This window comes from Bidens hawaiensis, unplaced genomic scaffold (assembly GCF_021521415.1).
Source record: "Bidens hawaiensis isolate Kalapana, Puna unplaced genomic scaffold, B.hawaiensis_p1.1 tig00016040_1, whole genome shotgun sequence".
NCBI classification, from domain to species: domain Eukaryota; kingdom Viridiplantae; phylum Streptophyta; class Magnoliopsida; order Asterales; family Asteraceae; genus Bidens; species Bidens hawaiensis.
The window spans coordinates 203,349-209,010 of record NW_027492453.1 but is presented as its reverse complement, the minus strand read 5'-3'; the positions used below and the strand labels follow the sequence as shown (position 1 = coordinate 209,010).

At 40.4% G+C, this 5,662-nt stretch overlaps 1 long non-coding RNA gene across 1 annotated transcript; it reads right to left on the bottom strand.

The window, feature by feature from the left end:
• Positions 1-2,349: 2,349 nt before the first annotated feature.
• Positions 2,350-2,925, bottom strand: LOC143550404 (uncharacterized). Its single transcript, XR_013138322.1, has 3 exons — positions 2,841-2,925; positions 2,641-2,694; positions 2,350-2,559 (listed from the first exon to the last, which is right to left on the bottom strand). It is a non-coding gene; the product is annotated as an uncharacterized LOC143550404 (long non-coding RNA).
• Positions 2,926-5,662: the final 2,737 nt, after the last annotated feature.

Genomic DNA, 5,662 nt, shown 5'->3' with positions numbered 1-5,662 from the left:
AAAATGCTGAAAGAAACCGAACAGCGGCCGTCTGGGCAACTTCGCCTTCATCTGGGCAACTTCGCCTTCAACGCGATGAACTTCGCCTGCAAGCTAAGTTCGCCTGATGAACTTCGCCTGCAAGCTAAGTTCGCCTGATGGCAACTTCGCTGTAAAGTTAAGTTCGCCTAATGTACAACTTCGCCTGAAGCCAAGTTCGCCTGATGGCAACTTCGCTGTAAAGCTAAGTTCGCCTAAGGTTAACTTCGCTGTAAAGCTAAGTTCGCCTAAGGTTAACTTCGCCTAAAGCCAAGTTTGATTAGAAAATAAATTATAAAGCGATAAGTTAAAGTAAGCTAATACTAGGCCACCAGATTAGATCAGACGAGTATTGATACGTGTAACTTGTACAGTCAGCCGAGCTCAGTTGGAGAAGGGATTTACAGCTATCAGAAAAAGAAGCAGAATTCAGGTGAGTTCTCGCCCCATTTATGTGTTACGTTTTCGGGGCTGTGTGCATACTCAATATATTTGTTAATACACTTATCCTAAGAGATAAGTGTATGCCTTATATGGATAATGTGAAATATATGAATGATTGCTTGATGGTACGTGAACGATCTTCGGATATTGCACGTACTGTCAGGTTGCAGCGCTAAGAATAAGGTAAGTATGTTATGTATGTTTATGTGTATGAACATGATAGAGATAATAGAAGAAAGAAATGATAACGTATGGTTGTATGGTTACGAAGAGGGTTCCGAGCCCTAATAATACTCGAGGAACGTAGGGCATAATGCTCTTTATAACGAAAGATATGAAAGTAAAATAATACAAAAGAAAGTAAGAAAGTATGAACGAAAGGATATAACTTTATGTGTATGCCGTGTATGGTATATGTGATCGATACGATTGATTGCTTGACGGTACGTGAACGATCTTCGGATATTGCACATATCGTCAAGGGAAGTGACTAGCTCCTTACATGGATATTAAATAATAAAGTATAGTGTTCCTTTTATGGAAGGTATAGTGTTCCTTTTATGGAAGGTATAGTGTTCCTTTTATGGATAGTAAAGTGTTCCTTCTATGGTTAGTATAGTGTTCCTCCTATGGAAATTATATATGGTAGGGTAATGGTAATGGTTCTTTTAATAAATATTACGTGACGATCCTCCTATTGATATTTATACAAGGTTAAGGTAGTAACATGTGTCTTCGGATACGGGAAGTCATATATGGGAATAGATTGTATGTTGCCTGATTAACTAGAACTCACTCAGCGTAGCTGACTTTTAGTATGCACGCAGGTGAGCCGATTACAGAGCTAGCAAGAGGATGACGCATGGCATGGATTGAACGGCTGGCATCTGAAGAAAGAAGTAAAGATGTTTTGAATATAAAGTTTTGTGTTATGGTATCAAAGAAAAGATTTAATGTTTTGTAACAAATGATTGATGTTTTATATTCCGCGAAAAGTTTTAATAAACTCTGATTTGAAGGACTGTGTTTATGAGTAAATCCGACGCTAAAGTAGGGCTACCGGGTTCGGGGCCTTACAGTTAAACCCTAACCCACATAATATATAACAACATCTTATTGTTATTATTAACTTAATCAAGAGTTAATCTAAAACCCTAATCACCTCTACAACCACCAGCCGCCACACCCTGCTGTCGGAACAGCGCCGCCGCCGGAATCCCATCTCCACCGGAATCGCGTCACAACCGGAACCAGGCGATCGCCGGAACACCACCGCAGCCGCCGTTGCTTTGTGTCGTTCTTCTGCCGCTACTGTTCGCCATACACCGCCGCCTGCCACCACCACCTGCTGTCGCCGGTTACCGGAATTTAGTGTCGGGTCTCGTGCAACTTCTAGCTTGGTTCGTTAGATCTTGGTGTGTCACCCGGTTTCGATAACCGAGGTATAAAGCCTTTATCTTTATCTATGGTTTGGTTTAATTTTATATCGTGCTCGTATAGTTGTAACCGGATCCGAGTTCGGGTTTCCGGTTCGCCTTATTAATTTGTTTTCCGCTGCGTTTTGAATTCGTTTATATATATAAATTATTAATATTGATTAATAATTATTTAAACGAAATAATTAACTAAAACGGGTTAAAAAGTTTGACCGTTTCCGTTCCGAACCACCGTTGAAACCCAACAAGAACGATGTGAATCGGTGCGTCGATTCAGAATTCGCGCTTCATATGTTTATATATTGGCTGTAAGATTGTATTCAGATTCATCAGTTTATCAATTAAAGTTCCATTCCATATAAAATCTCTTGCTCATAATTTCTTTTTATAATCACGAATTTGTTGGCTTCTTTGATTACCTACAACACATGTGATTAGAAACAAACATATATAGGGAAACAATCCAGATTCGATTCACGATAAAAACTATACCAAGGTTGCAAGTAACTGATTGAAAAAAAAGATTTCACAAAAACGTGGCGAAAGAAAAAAAAAGACCTTCAGATCGGCATCGATCTATTTATTAACTAAAGAACCAAAAATGGTGGTGGATCATCAAGATCCAGTTTCCACTTTTCCATGCCCGTATCTCCAACACCATCTGGTATAAGATGAAAAGAAATGTTTCAATTTCAAAAATCTTGGAATCTTATAAACAAGAATTCGGATATTAAGATTTTACCTGGTAAATACACGTGCCTGCTATGACCACTCAACATGCTATGATCAGCGTATGCTGTGAGCAGCATTCAGAACACAAAAACATTAGTCAGAATCTGATCAAAACATTTATTAACCTTATCAATGCAATTTAGAAATATGCATAAAAATATCAGAACAATAATTAAAGAACAAAGACCAAAATTGCTTACATTTACATACGCTGAATCGGATGTCTCATCTTCTGGACAACAAAGCCATTGACATAGCCCAAATCGCAATTTCGATGATCCTAACAGAATTTTTATTAATGTATTCACGGTCAATGATTTCCATGCTTCTTCTTGGAAACCTTGACGAGCTCTTACTCGTGATCTGCTCAATGGACAACACTGGATACTCCGGTACTCCCGACATGGTAATACATCAAACCTATTTATGGCATCTGCAGGAGATCACTTGCCCAACTTGAACCGATTGCTCTCTCAAGTCGTATCATCATTAACCACTTCCCTCTGTTGGTAAAATCAGAGATCAAGAACTGGTAACACACTCGGTATTGGGACAATTTTCTGGTTTATATTAAACTCAAAGTACGATTACAATGAAGCTAAAATACTGAATGGGAAAAACTTAACTAAAAACAGAAATTGCTAAATGCTTATAAAGAGTAAAAAATACGTAGCCTCCAAGTTCCATGTTCCCATGTACTCCATGTTGTGAATGTGTCAGATACTCCCACGTTCTTTCCAGAATACTCGGTCAATATGCTAATTACCTGGTAACCACCTGTTGTTTAGTCACCAACTGAGACCGAGTCAAACATTAGTTAACATTTTCCCCCTTAATGTTGACTCGGGCCTCCAAGGTCCTCCATTCCCATCAGATTTCTCATTTCGCCAAACTTAATCCGAGGTAAAGCTTTTGTCAAAATGTCGGCCTTCTGAAGCTTCCCACTTACATGTTGTACACAGATCTGTCCCTGTTCAATACACTCTCTAATGAAATGATACTTGGTGTCTATATGCTTGCTCCTTCCGTGGAACACGGGATTCTTCATTAAAGCAATAGCAGACTCATTGTCAACCAATAAATTCACCCGTTGAGGCTCTTCTCCTGTTAGTTCACTTAATAAATTTTTCAGCCATATTGCCTGACACGCAGCTGATGTAGCATCCATGAACTCTGCTTCACACGAGCTTAGCGCCACAGTTCTCTGTTTTTGCAAAGCCCATGTGATAAGACTATTTGAATAATTAAACACCATACCCGAAGTACCTCTTTGATCTTCGACATCAGTACCATGGCTGCTTACCATCGCCTCCTCTTTTGTACTTTAACTTGTCACCGATCGTCCCTTTTACGAATCGTAACACTTGTTTTAAAGCTTGGAAATGACACACCTTTGGTTTCTCCATGAACCTACTCAACACTCCAGTTGAGTATCCCAAATCAGGCCTTGTGTGGAGTAGGTAACGTAGACTCCCGATGAGACTACGATACATTGTTGCGTCCGCACACTCACCATTCTCATCTTTCATTAGCTGCAACTTTGGATGCATCGGCCACTTCGCTGCATTACAGTTTTCCATCCCAGCTGACTTAAAAATCTTTCGGGCATAACCAGACTGTTTCAAAGTTATCCCATCAGGACCCTGATTTACCTCAATTCCCAGGTAATACGCTAATAACCCCATGTCACTCATCTCGTACACCTTCATCATTCTCTCTTTGAACTTTCTGACCTCCAACTCATTTGAACCAGTTACAATAAGATCGTCAACATAGACCCCTACAATAAGAAGAGAATTTAAACTCTTGCTTTTGTACACGCGTGATCTTTAGCACACCGAGTGAAACCAAGATCTTTGAGTGATTGATCTAGGCGAGCATTCCAAGCCCTCGGAGCTTGTCTCAGCCCATAAAGTGCCTTTTTGAATCTGTACACCTTATGTTCTTCCCCTTTCAGAACGAAACCTTCAGGCTGTACAACATACACTTCCTCTAGAAAATCTCCATTAAAAAATGCAGATTTTACATCAAGGTGATGCACAATCCATCCTTCTTTGGCTGCCAACGATAATAAAAAACGTATTGTTTCTAACCCGGCCACGGGAGCGAACACTTCTTCAAAATCAACCCCCTTTCTTTGGACATACCCTTTCGCGACCAATCACGCTTTGTACTTTGTAACTTTACCTGCTGCATCCTTTTTCAATTTATAGACCCATTTCAGGTCTATTGGTTTGTGACCCACTGGTAATTCTGTCAAGGTCCAGGTCTGGTTCCTTTTAATTGACTCTATCTCAGCCTCCATTGCCTTGTTCCAATCATTATAGTGATATGCTTCTTTGTATGTTGTGGGTTCATCATCCAGCAACAACAACTCTTGATCATAGATGGCTTGTACTTCATCGTCGTTCATCGCCGTCGTATCTTGATAGATGCCTTTAATCGATCGAAACCCTTGAAAGGGTGTGTGATCGAAAGACGTTGCATCAGTCGAGGAAGTATTGTTCCTTTTCTTTTGCGGTGAATATGGAGCAGAAGAAGCCGACTTGTGTGTTCTTGTGGAATCAACTAGATGGTCAGGTAACTTAGGGGTTGTTGGTGATGTGGGGTCTTGACCTCCAATACTTTCTTCAACTGGACTGTCATACGTGGGTCCAAATCTTAAACCCATCTCTACCCAATCGGCTTCGCTAGTGGGCTGGACAATTAGCTCCTTTCCCCAAGCCCATGTTTTTGTTTCTTCAAAAATTACATCACGACCCACTATGATCTTATTTGTGATAGGGTTGTAAAGCCGATAGGCTTTTCTTCCCTCCTCAATTCCCAAATTTACCATTGCCTCACTTCTGTCACTTAGCTTAGTTACATGGTTCGACAACTTCTTCACATGAGCAACACAGCCAAACACTCTTATGTGACTTAGTGAGGGTTTTCTTCCTCTCCAGTTCTAGTATGGCGTCCCCTTCTTTACACCCTTTGTAGGAACCCGGTTTAGGAGATAAATAGCATGGCGAACCGCTTCCCCCCAAAAC